The 14,023-nt window shown below is 38.9% G+C and overlaps 1 protein-coding gene across 2 annotated transcripts in view; it reads left to right on the forward strand.

The window, feature by feature from the left end:
- Positions 1-14,023, forward strand: part of slc12a4 (solute carrier family 12 member 4) — a 166,950-nt gene that overhangs the window by 40,724 nt on the left and 112,203 nt on the right. The window lies entirely within an intron of this gene.

A 14,023-nucleotide genomic window follows, 5' to 3' on the forward strand; every position in this document is an offset into this window, starting at 1 on the left:
GCAAAATCACAGTGTTCAGCAATCCGTTTTTTTGTGTAGTCTGTGGTAAATCTGGGATTGAATTCAAATGAGATCATGACTAGCTTCTTTCTACTGTAAGTGGCATCTGAAATAGCAGTATGAGGTGCAGTCTGTCTTCAAGTCAAATTAGCAGTGATTTTGTACATGATTTTTAGAAAACATTCTCTTTTTAATATTGGCCAAGCTTTACATAGAACAAATGGGCTAATGCTGTTATTCATCGAGGAAAATGTCACTACTCTATTCGATTTTGTTAGATAGCAAAATAAATATTTCTTTTTTTAGTTTTCTTAATTAAATGAGAAATTGAAATGTTGAAAAGCACTACACCCAAGTCTTGACTTTACAGCCAATTAAGTACTTTTTCTGGTAATTAGGTATTTTGTGTTCTTTAAAAATCTACATAATTTGCAAGTATGTTTATAAACTTACAAAATTCAATTTATCAAATATCTTTATGGTTAAATTTGAAGTTATAATGGAACTCATGGCTTTTTAAAATTTTGTCTTAAATTTGGAGACAGTCTGTCTACATGAATAATTTATTTCTCCAGAAACCTGTGTTTAGAAGTGACACTATTGTACTAGCATTGCATGGAATGTTGGTTAAATCTGTATTTCCTTATGACCAAAGTACACAGTATTTTAGACAAGCAGATTATATGTATATTGGGTATGGGTTGATTACAGAAAAGGTGTTATCTCTGTAAAGCATATTATGTGTGAAGTCGCTTTTAAGGTCAGATTTAATTCTTCTAAAATACATGTCTCTGGATTATTTATGTAATAACTATAATGTATGTCAAGTTAATTTCAAACGAGCTACACAAAATCATCTTCACTGAGAAGAGCTATGATCTTAAGCTTTTTTACGATAATGACTATTTAGTTTGTGTAAACAAAATGACGTTGTATTGAAATTTGCAGATGACACCATAATTGGCTGAATAAGCTGATTGCTGAGGATAGGCTGATTTGCAGGCTGATTTTTTTCAGCAGTTTGGTTGATTATGGGGAAATGTGGCGAATAGAATTCAGTCTGAGAATTGCGAGGATATACATTTAGGAAGGGCAAGGCAAAGTAATACACAAAAAAATGTGAGGTTTTTGAGAAGAGCAGAGGAAATGAGAAACTTTTTGAAGGTGCATGTTCACAGGTTCCAGTAGGTGGCAGGACTGATAGATAAGGTGGTAAAGAAGTATATGGAACACTTAGGCCACAGCTATAGTTTTGTGTAAAGTTATGATCACCACATTACAGGAAGAACATGATTTATTGACTGAGAGGATTTACAAGAATGTTGCTAAGGCTTGAAAATTGCATCAATGAGGAAAGATTGGATAGGCTAAGGTGGTTTTTCCGAGAACAGAGAAGGCCAACAGGAGCTCCATTGAAGTGTATACAATAATGAGGAACTTGGGACTGTAGACAGACAAGACCTGTTTGCTCTACTGGAGAGGTGAGTTACCAAGGGCACAGAATTGAAAAGGTTAGTAGAAGGATCAGAAAGGGATATGGTAAACATTTTCAGCCATAGAGTGGTTAATCTCTCTAGAATTTGTTGCCTAGTTTGATAGTTTGAGTTGTAAACCCTCAACTCATTTAACAAGAACTTTAATCTGCACCTGAAGCATGTGACCTACAAGTCTATGGACTAGGTGTTTGTGAGTGAGATTAGAATGGACATCTGGTTTGTTCAGCCAGCTCTGATCTAATGGACGAATGGCCTTTTTCTGTGCTGTAACTTTTTTTTTTATTTTCTATGATTCTAATGTCAACAGGTGGTACATTTATTGTGCAATGAATATTGACCAGAAAACTGGTTAGAAGCTGCATGTATTTCTTAAAGTAATGCCATTGGATTTGTTTCCCTGAGAGGGTGTTTAAGTCTGAGATTTCATGTTCCATTTGAAAGACAGCATGGCTAACATTTGCATGGTTCTGCACTGAAATGTTAACCTAGATTATATGCTCATTCCTGGAAGGGAACTTAAACACAACCTTCAGATTCAGGTCTCAGCAGTGGTATTTGCACCATATTGAAGGCATAATCATTGTTAATTAGTGAAGCTTGTATTCACATAATGAAAAATAACAATTTCAGTGGGTTCACTTACCTGCTTTGAACCAGAATTGATACCTCGACATACAGTCGTTCATCCTAGGGTAGACCCAGTCTCCTGCGTTCTATTTTTTTTTCTTTTGCTGTCTGTTTGCCTCCAAAAGTCTGGCATCTTTCTTGAATCCTGTTTTGAAGAAATTCTCACACTTTGTTACAAAAGTCCTCTGTTTTTATAGACTTTCGTTTCTTTTTATGAAAAGAGGTCGTTGCTAACATGCCTGGCATTTTCTGTCCAATCTTTTGTTTTTGGTATCTTAACTAGTTCCTTTTTGGGGTCTGGGAATTACAGCTGAGCAGTATTTGTTGCCCGTCTCTATTTCCCTTCAATTGAATGGTAATGCTAGCTCATTTCAAAGAACAATTATGAGTCAAGCACATGCACTCTAGACCAAGTGAGGATTGTTGATTTTTTTTTTTCTTTGTTTGGGAATGTTAGCATTCAATTCTAAATGTCATTTATCGAATTTCAATTCCACTACCATGATAGGATTTTAACCCATGTTCTCCGAGCAATATCCTGGGCTCTAGGCTACTAGTCCAGTGACATTATCAGTACGTCACCAAACCCCACCCCACCAAGTGCTGTTCTGTATTCTAGAAGTGGTTGACTTGCTAGGTTGTTTTAGAGGAGATTGAGAGTCAACCACATTGTCTGGGTCTAGAGTCATACAAGGCACACTTGGGTATAGGTGGAATCTTTCCTTTTCTAAAGGATAATTTTGAACCAGATCGGGTTTTACAACAATCCAGTAGTTTTACTGAAATTTTTTTTATTAGACCTTCACTTAGTTCATTAAATTTAAATTATTCAAGCTTAATTCGTTAATTGAAAGAGCTGCCTTTTTGAGGAAGAATTGAGTTTTCAAGAATACAAAATGAACTTTTTGCAACATACGAGTTTGTAAGAAGTCTTGTAAAGATGCTGATGGGGAAATGTAGAACTGGGATTATAAAAATAAGGTGCAATAGCTTCAGAAGCCAGTGTCCAGTCACCACTTCACCCTTTATTTATATGTGGGAAGTCCTTGACAATGATCCAGCTTCCTTAAAGCCAGCTCTGAGTGACCAGAACCTCTGGCACTCCTGTTTTATATCTGTCAGCCAGAGCTTCCTGATTGGGGCTGTTAATCTGGTCCATTCAGGGAACTCCGATTCTATGAAGTTCTCCTGGCTGGCCTCACTACAATCATTACATGAGGGGTCACATTTAAGATGGAGACGAGAACTTTTTTTTTACCTGAGGGCCTATCAATCTTAGAATTCTCTACCTCAGAGTATAGGTAGATGGACATTTCAATATGTTCAAAACTGAGATAGACAGAGTTTTAATTTACAAGGGAATAGAGGTTAAGTCTGGAATTAGACCAGCTCTGATTTTATTAAATGAATTAGTATGTGTGAGAGGTCAAATGATAGACATTTGCTCCTAATTCTTATACTTTGGCATGATGGGGTTTGAGTTTATCTCCATAACATTGGTCCAGGTTTCTGAATAAGAAGTCCAGTAACATAGCTACAGTATCCCATAATTACGCGGATCAACGAGTTTTGCATCGCAGTAGAGAATGGTATATTTTTATGAATACCCTAATAAATGTTGGGAATTGTAAATTATTTTGGTATCTGAGTAAATAAATTGGACATATTTAGGTGCCTCTTTTATTTTAAACTTGTGATAATATACATTTGCTTTTAAAGTAATCTTTATTCTAATTTGCTCATATGATAGAAGTTGCATCATTAAAGAATGTGATAGAAGCCTAAGCTATCAACTATTATCCTTGTCCAAAGGTCATAGATGTTGATTTATGACATGTAAACTTGCCAGCATTTAATTTTATTTACTTTGTAAGATCTTTGCACTAGTTTATGTTCAAGTGCATTCTGCGGGTGCCTGAAAAACTTGTGTTTTGTTCTAGCCCAATCATGAAATCTGCTGTCAAATGAATTTCAAGATTTGCCTGTTTTATATTGATATGACCAGTTTTTAAATCTTCTGTATGGGTCAAAAGCTAAAGAATGACTGTATACTTTGACTGACAGTATGTCCGATGACCTGTGGAAAATATTTTTGAACAATTCCTAAACCTGTTACATCATGTGGAGAAAGTGAGGACTGCAGATGCTGGAGATCAGAGCTGAAAATGTGTTGCTGGAAAAGCGCACAGGTCAGGCAGCATCCAAGGAACAGGAGAATCGACGTTTCGGGCATAAGCCCTTCTTCAGGAATGAGGAAAGTGTGCCCAGCAGAATAAGATAAAAGGTAGGGAGGAGGGACTTGGGGGAGGGATGTTGGAAATGCGATAGGTGGAAGGAGGTCAAGGTGAGGGTGATAGGCTGGAGTGGGGTGGGGGCGGAGAGGTCAGGAAGAAGATTGTAGGTTAGGAAGGCGGTGCTGAGTTCGAGGGATTTGACTGAGACAAGGTGGGGGGAGGAGAAATGAGGAAACTGGAGAAATCTGAGTTCATCCCTTGTGGTTGGAGGGTTCCTAGGCAGAAGATGAGGCGCTCTTCCTCCAACCGTCGTGTTGCTATGGTCTGGCGATGGAGGAGTCCAAGGACCTGCATGTCCTTGGTGGAGTGGGAGGGGGAGTTGAGCCACGGGGTGGTTGGGTTGGTTGGTCCGGGTGTCCCAGAGGTGTTCTCTGAACCGTTTCGCAAGTAGGCGGCCAGTCTCCCCAATATAGAGGAGGCCACATCGGGTGCAGTGGGTGCAATAGATGATGTGTGTGGAGGTGCAGGTGAATTTGTGGCGAATATGGAAGTATCCCTTGGGGCCTTGGAGGGAAGTAAGAGGGGAGGTGTGGGCTATGACAGCAGAATTCTGCATTTTACTTTAAAGAGTAAAATTGAAACATTTGTAGCCATTTTCAACCAGATTTAGAATAGAATTTCTGCAATGCATCTTGTAGATAGCAATGTGCACTATTACTGAGTATTGGTGGTGGAGGCGGGGTGCTTGTGGATGTGGTGCCAATCAAACAGGCTGCTTTGTCCTGGAAGGTGTCAAGCTTCTTGTGTTTTTGGAACTGTACAGCATGTAGGCCTGTTTATTGTGTCCATCCAGGCAAGTGGGGAGTATTCCATCACACTCCTGATTTGTGCCTTATAGAAAAGAGGTGAGGCTTTAGGAAATCGGGCAGTGAGTTACTTGCCTCTGACCTGCTTTGTAGCCACTGTTTATATATTGCGAGTCTAGTTGAGTTTCTGGCCAATTGTAACCCCAAGGGTTATCGATAGTTGGAGATTTAGAGATAATAAATCCATTGAATGTCAAGGGGTGTTGGTTAGATCATCTCTTTATTGGAGAAAGTATGGGGCATTTGTATGGGGAAGTGCCCATGTCCTATGACTGAATTTAAAAATACTGTGTTAGCGTTTGCTCACTTAGCATTGACCTACTTGGTCAGATTTATCCCTACCTTGCTGTACTCTGCCAGTTAGTACAGTCACAGAAACATGCAATTTGCCTTGCTGCTCAGCAGGTTTCTCTATAGGGACACATGTCTTGCTGAAAGGTAGTGTATGACACCAATTTCACACCCAGATCATGTGCCAGCAGCTTACACAACATCAACACTGCATGTGCAAGCAGCTATTTTTAAAGGGACCATCCTCAATGAATTGTATGGAGACACTCGTCACTCAAGTTTTCCTAACAGAGTAAGTCAAAACCAACTTCCCATACTAGTCCAGGTGATTGGCCAAGATCAGGTGTCAAGTCATGGGAATCTCAGTTGGGACATAAATGGCTCTGTCCAGAGAGTGGGACATGATCAGTCCATTGGCTGCAGAGCATCAAGTCTCAGTATAGGGCTAATGCAGTCAGGAGCTAGGGAGCTGTTTGATTGGCATCACATCCACAAGCACCCCGCCTCCACCACCAATACTCAGTAATAGTGCACATTGCTATCTACAAGATGCATTGCAGAAATTCTATTCTAAATCTGGTTGAAAATGGCTACAAATGTTTCAATTTTACTCTTTAAAGTAAAATGCAGAATTCTGCTGTCATAGCCCACACCTCCCCCCTTACTTCCCTCCAAGGCCCCAAGGGATACTTCCATAGGCTTGTCTTTTCTAGGGCATTCCAGTGATGTTCGTGGAGGGGTGATCCTTGGAAACTGAGGAGAGATACTCAGGGGTTAAATTGCAGCCATAGCTGTGGTATTGAGCATTGTCAGCCTAGTCCTTGGTACTGGGACTGTCGGTTCTGAAGAAGGTACAGTGCAATTGTGAAGGGTGAAGCAGATGGTGGGGGACAACATAGATAAACAGCCCCTGAAAAGACTATCAAACAGACCTGTATGTTGTGTATTGCTGGTTATTCTACAGCATTGACCCTCGCTGTTGGTGGCATCTCCCTAGCACAGCTACTGGTGAGCAACTGGTTGGCAGATATGCAGTTGCTCACTGGGATCCAACCATGAGCGATCTTCATTCAGGATGGCTAAATGTGACAATAAAACAATTGCATATGTATGTATAGTTCTCTCTGCTTGCAGCTTATGTGGTAGGATCTCAAACTAAATCCATGAAAACTCTTGTGCACTCATTAACAGCTGCTGGATGGTACAATGATACATTGTGCACCTTACTAGGGACAAATGCAGAAAGGGCTCTTGTGACACGGTTGCAGTGTCCCTACCTCTGTGAGCCACGAGGCTCAGGTTCAGCTTCTAGCTACTCGGAATGTGTGCAAATAATATCTCCGAACCAGTTGATTTAACGATGTCAGAGTCACTACCCGTTTATGTTCTCGGTTACAATTTTAAGAAATCCTTCTTCTTGTGTGCCATCGAAGTGTCCTCAGTGTATTTTCTTTTTTTTCATTCTCTCTCATCACCTCTAATTGCACTCCTGTTTCAGCAGCTGCTTTGGATGTAGAAGCCACTGGCCCTGGAGGTTTAGCTAGGTGCTGGAAACACTTGTGTCTAAGTGAGCCTGATGTGCCAAGAGTCATCTTGTCATTGACAAGTTGACCCTCCTCAGTTTGAACTTCTAAGGGTCAGCAGGGGGCAAGCAAATTGAAGTGGATACCCCGCTATGTCTATAAGTGTCCTGAGCACAAACCGACAAGGTGTTTGTGTGCGGTTGCTCATCATGGTGAGTGGTGCTGGCACTGCTCTGTTCGCTAATGAGGAGGGGTTACCTGGACTGGGATCCCTTGCCCCTGTTGGTATGCCTGCAGTTCTGGGGACCACTGGATGAGATGTTGGAGAGTAGATGTGTAGCTCTCCAGCAATCCCTGAAGGAACTGAGCCAGCAGCCTGTCTTTGGAGTAAGACAGATAATAGTTTGCCCAGAAGCTGCACTATGTACCATCCCTTTCTATCATGACACTTCCCACAGTAGTGTCAGTATCTGGGCTGTTGGTGGGTTATTGAATCCGTCTCTGAGACCTCTATATTATCATCCTCAGAGGTTGAGATGGGCTTCTATTGCTGATTGTTCTCACATCCATCCCACCCACCATCAGACCTCCAGGAGAAGCATGGTACCATCTTCACTTCTCTGACATCTTCCAGCTCTGTCCATGATCAAGGAAGGCAGCTGTGGAGTGCCTTTGCTCACCCCGGCACTCTGCTGTTTTAGAAGCTGGCATGGGCATGAAGGATGTTGTTTTGTTGGATATCTGGTGATGGCAAGTCGTGGGAAAGATTTGTGGTGAGATGGAGCAGAAATCATACATGAGAGGCACCAAGGAATGGGGTAAACAATTGATAAGGCAAGTTCCATAAGAAAAGTTGAGAAAATGTATTGGGGTTCATGGCAATAAACCCTCCAAAAACTCATTTCAATTTGGACTTAGCCAAAAAACACCCAGTTCAACTCTATATAAACGCAATTGATGTTTTCCTCCATTTAGAAATATATTCATTCAGAAGTAGTGTTTTATGTACTTCTGTCAATTTGTTAGCCATTTTTCCTCAATTTGTTCTATCAAAGTGTCCAATCTAGCAACTCTTTAATAAATTCCTTTTAAAGATGCCTTTATACAATATTCACTGAATATCCATTGTAAATGCTATTGTATAATTATTATTTTCTTTTTAATATTGGATTTCAGCTATTTTTGAGTCCTCTATTCTTCGGTTGTCTTTTGTCTTTAGTCTTAACATGACTGAATAGCTAGCTATATGCCACAAAAATGGCATGTTTTTATATTGTTAACTTTTAAGATTATGCTTGGAATTTACAGCTCTTAATCTGTAAAATGGGAGCAATAGTTACCTAGTTGTGACTTGCCTTCAAACTACATTGTTTGATCATAAGATCTGCTTCAAGTTAAAGTCTGGAATTAAATCATGCATTTAAGTAGTAGTAGAAAAGCTAGTCTAAAAGAATGAAAACATGATTTTATAAATGTTTTTAAAAGTATAGTACAGTCAACACTGATCATGTTTATCACAAATTTTTATCATTTGAATTTGCCATTCATATTAATACAAATTTCTTTATGTAAGCTATGGTAGATTGTTATCCTGAAGCTAGTTGTTTGTTAAATTATTTATAGCTTGATCTATCTATGGACAGTGCTCATAAAATTTATTAGTTGAAATTTTGATGTTTAATGTCAGTTGGTGTAGAAGGATCCAGCAGATTTGGCCCCGTCTTTCCACGAGTCAATTATGTTGGCCTGCTTGCTCCCCATATCATAACATAAATTTGCAGAAGCAAATTATTTAAAGCTTGTCATTGTTTGTGGTGATATGTGCCTTTTAAAGAGAAATTTGTTCTGTCCTGTTTCTCCTGAAGAGAGATGTTGTCTACCTGGTGCTGAGGTATTGGAAAATGGCTTTAGATTTCTAATTTAAATTGAGATAAAAGAAGCATGAGTGGGTAGAACCTCACAGACCCAGGGTGTTAGTTTTGCATTCAGTTGAAGTTGGGTTTTTTCAACTTGAAACTGTTAGATACAACTCTGTCTAGTGCTACAAAAAGCTTACATTCTGCCTCTGCTGCTAGATTCATTCTTTTTGGGTTTTTTTTTCCTTTTTGATTGGACTGGGCTGGAGGAGACTAAGTGAGGGAAATCTGTTTTGTTGAATATGTCTTTGCCAATGGTGTGTTTATGGGTTGCTGCTATATTGGAACAGTTGATGAGTAGTAGTTCCTGTAGTGTAAGAATAAAGTGTGTTTTGCTTAAAGCCTCTTAGTTTGATCAATGGAATCACATCAGAAAACAAAGTGCATTTAAGTAAAATAAAAGTTAGGATCAAGGTTGTCTCCATGATATATTTTGATGTGTTTGGTTTGGTCGATAACATATTTTCCTGATAGTTGCTCTTGGAGCATTTCATACTAATGAATTAAATTTTTGTTACCTCCTATTTTAACTTTTGCTATATTATCTATAAAACTGTCACTATTTACTTTCTAATTATCTGTCTTAACATTGAAGAGCTCTGTCTGATCACCAATAAGTCATCTAATTGGGTGGGTCAGAGGGTGTGGTGGTGAGGAGAGAAATAATCATTTCAGTTTTCTCCTGAATCTATGCTACAATTTATTTTTTGCTGCTATGACATCCAAACCTGCTCATACAACGTTAAAAATCACACAACACCAGGTTATAGTCCAACAGGTTTAATTGGAAGCACACTAGCTTTCGAAGCAATGCTCCTTCATCGGGTGAAGGAGCGTCGCTCCGAAAGCTAGTGTGCTTCCAATTAAACTTGTTGGACTATAACCTGGTGTTGTGTGATTTTTAACTTTGTACACCCCAGTCCAACACCGGCATCTCCAAATAATGCTCATACAACAGCATTATAGCCTATCTAATTTTCTGCTCACGTTGAACATTTACCTGTCCACACGTTTTTTAAAAAGTTGAAACCTCAGTTTTCACTTATTCTGGCATTCCTTACATGACCCCAGTTAATGTGTAGTCATGAATGTACATGCAGTTTCCTTTTTAATTGCAAAACCCATTTCTTTTTATGCAGTGAACTGCATTTGCTACTTCTATGAAAACTCTTGACATCTATTTAGTTTCATGGTGCAGATATCTGCCTACTCTATAAAATTTGAAGCAAAGCATGCAATTTTATATCTGGTACTATATAATTCCCTTACCCTCTAGTAGTAGTTTATCTCTTTTGATCTCTTAGGAATTCTTCTTCTTTAATCATGACTTCCATTGATTGTGACTTTAAGAAAGCCTTCTATTTGACCTCCATGAGTTTCATTTTGTATATTGACTTTTGTAACTTGCATAGAATTCTCCTGTGATTTCTGCTTTGTCATGTCAAAAGAATGCTAAAATAGCAATGGTTAATACTTACTTGAGCCATTTGTTCATTTTAAGTATGTTCTAAACAAGAGTTCTCTTTTTCAGTGCTTTTTCCAAAAAGGACAGACTACTTTATCAGTTTCATGTTTTGCATGTGTCCATTTATAACTAGCTAGTCATAATTAAAAATACACCATGCAAGCCACAATGCTCATTTGCAAGCCGTGCACAAATTTGGAGGTCTGTGGAGTACAGTCCACTTCCTCTGAATCGATCACAAGTCTTTGTCTGCTGATAATCAAACTCTCCTTCCACTCTATGGAAGGAACCATATTACAAGTGAATTTGATGTATCTCACATTTGATGCTTGGGATGTCCAAGAGTTTGGAATTGTAGGTGGAAACCTAATTGCAATTATGTGTGCACATGAGAGAATTTGTGTTGAATATGAGGCAAATCTTACTCTGAGGCCAAGCTATATTGAATTATTGTTCCATAATTTTTATTTATTAAGTTCATATGTTCTGTGAACTATTTTCTTTTGAGCTGTTTTTAATGGATAAGTATTATTTAGTAGGTGCATCCACATGTTTTAAAAAAAATTAAGTTTTCATGTACACAATTAATTTCTCCTCATCCAAGCCTTTAACATTGACAGTCCCAGTCTATGTTTGAAAAGTTAAAATCTCCTGCCATAACAGCCCTATTATTCTTTTTCCCTCCTTCCTGTAGAGTCTATTCACTGGAACACTAAGCTGCCAGTCCATCCATGAGCCACGGTTCTGTAATAGTTGTGACATCCCAGTCCCATGTTCCCAACCATGTCCTAAGTTCATCTGCCTTATCGGTCAGCCATCTTGCACTGAAGTAAACACAGTTTAATTGATCAGTCTTACAATTGTTGTCTGCCAAGCTCTTGTTTATCTTGACTCTTTGACTTGCTCTGCTTATCTACTGTACCAGCCTCAGCCTTTTCTCTTTTCTCACTATCACTTTAGTTCCCACCGCCCCGCCCCTTACTAGTTTATAGCCTTCCAAGTAGCACTAGCAAATTTCCCTACAAGGATATTGGTCCCCTTCCAATTCTGGTGGAACCCCACCCTCTTATACAAGTGATTTCTACCCAGTTCCTCAGCCATACCTTTATCTGAGTGAAAGACTAAAAGCTGTGACAAAATGTGTCTGGATTTCAGCAATACTACAGCTACAAATATAACATCACCATTCCAAAAAGGAGGAGATAGAGTAAAATCTATAGACCAGCTCGAGGGTAAAGGGACTTTGGAGAGGGCAGTGTGGATGGTAAGAGTTCCTTGAGCATTGGAGGCATTGTACATATATATGTAGGTGGAGTCAGAACTATCTTCCAGTTTTAGTTGTGTATCAATGATGTCAATGGCACTAACATTCTTTGCCAATGCAATGACAGAAGATATGCTGTTGCAAAATTTTAGCTGTTTTTTTTAAACTGTGCTTTGTTAGTCACTGAGTGCAATTGAATTCATTCTCTGACAGCTGCACTGCTACTTTGTGAATGTTTTCATCAGCAACATAATGTTTGATGACAGAAAACAAATGAATTCCTCCTGTGAAGAGGCAGATTAGATAGAGAAAAATATCTTGAGGATGCAAATAAATGAAAAATAAATGTATATTTATCCTATTAAGAGAATCAGTGATTGTTAAAAATGCTCTTTATGATAAATTTAAGCAAAGGTTTAGAGTTGTTGAAGTTAGAGCAGCTGCAGGATTTGTCATAGTAGATTTATTGTGAAAACACTAGTGCCAAAATCTATTTAGTGTTGTCTCGTCTATTTCCGGTAAATGGCAACTGTACAACATTGCAGTATGAATCATGTTTTCTGGAGGGCAAACATAATAGAAGCAGGAATTCAAACCTCCAGGGCCATGAATTTTTAAATGTCTGTCCTGATTGGTAACTGTGAAACTAAATTGCAAACATTCAAATATTGTTGAAGCTTTTGAATCAAAAAAGTTTGCAACGAACTGGTTGCAGAACTGGGGATTTGAAGAAAGGAATTCTGTTCATATTCCTCAACGTATGCAAAATCACTATGGCATCATTGCGTGAAAATCTTCAGACTTGTGCTTTGCAAGTGTACAACATGTTACTGATGCAAGTGTTCAAGTAGAAACTGAACAATTGTCAACAGAAAATTTTGTGAATTTGTGGCTGTTTTCCATTACCAGTAGTCAACAGATTTGAAAAAATGTTTTGCATATCTGGTACAGGTGCAGAATCACAAAGAGCAGATAAAATAATATATATGGTACTAGGAATTTGTAAACTGATGGTTCCTTACTGTGGTTCCTTGAATCATAAATCTGAAGGAACTTTTTTGTAACCTTACTAGTTAGATACTATATAGCCTGTGTTCAACAGTGTTACAAAGACTCTTTCTACGTAATATTGCTCAGAGGACATGAGTTTTGAAAGATTGTGGAAACTGGATTTATAACAAGTTTTGTGGAAATGACTGCAGTTAGGATGTCCGTGAGGTAACGGTTGGAATGTTCTGGTCTTTCAGCAAGCTGAGGGCTGAGACTCTAGTGATTCTTCAGACATGAAAAGAGGCCATCTTGGTACTGAATTGAATATGGAGTTTGAATGTCAGCTTCAGCTCGAGCAGGGCATGGGTTGCCAACCAACTGTTGCCAATGGCCTTTTTTGTTTTGTAGATATTTGGGAACTAACAGCAAAAGTGTGATGAAGTTTTTAGGAGTGCATTATCAAAATTGGTTTAATTCTTGTCATCAAGCTTGAAGGTAAAAAAGAGTTTTGACTCCAGCATGATTTGGATTTTAACTAGAAAGCCTTGTATCATGGCAACTGACAGTGAATCAAAGGTCACACTGAAGAGAGAAAGCTGGGTTGATTCAAGTTTTAAAGCTAACATTCTGCATAAGTACGTTGTCAAGGGATATCTCATTGAGGATGAAGAGGGGAAAAGGTTGAAGCTCAAGATGAGTTACAAGTCACTATGCAAACAACTTCCCCAAATAAGACTCTGCTGAACAATTGATAGCAGAGAACTGGATTATGTAATTGACAATGAAGAGAGTAGCGTGATTGAAAATGTCAAAATGTGCAGGAATGTTATTGAACAACTCTGTTGTCAGTCACACCAGTGTCATTTCCCTGGGATGGGGAATTCAAGACTAGTAGTACATTTTTAAGGTGAGAGGTGAGGAGAGGGGCAATTTTTTTTTTAGAAGGTGGTTTGCTTGTGTAATACACTTGAAGAGGTGGTCGATGTGGGTACAATTACAAGGTTTGAGAGACATTTGGGTCGTATATGAATAGAAAAGTTTTGGAAGGATATGGACCAGGAGTAGGCAGATGGGGCTAGCTTAGTTTGGGATTATGTTCGGCATGGACTGGTTGGACCAAAGAGTCTGTTTCCGTTCTGTATGACTCTATGATTCTATGAAGTAGATTTGTGAAGATGAATGTACAGGTAGATCAGGTCATAGTCATAGAAATATACAATATGGAAACAGACCCTCCAGTCCAACTCGTCAATGCTGACCAGACATCCCAACCTGATCTAGTCCCATTTGCCAGCACTTGGCTCATATCCCTCTAAACCCTTCCTACTCATATACCCATCGAGATGCCTTT

The sequence above is a fragment of the Chiloscyllium plagiosum genome, unplaced genomic scaffold (assembly GCF_037043375.1).
Source record: "Chiloscyllium plagiosum isolate Xiang-an unplaced genomic scaffold, Cpla_swu_hap1 HiC_scaffold_17, whole genome shotgun sequence".
NCBI classification, from domain to species: Eukaryota; Metazoa; Chordata; class Chondrichthyes; order Orectolobiformes; family Hemiscylliidae; genus Chiloscyllium; species Chiloscyllium plagiosum.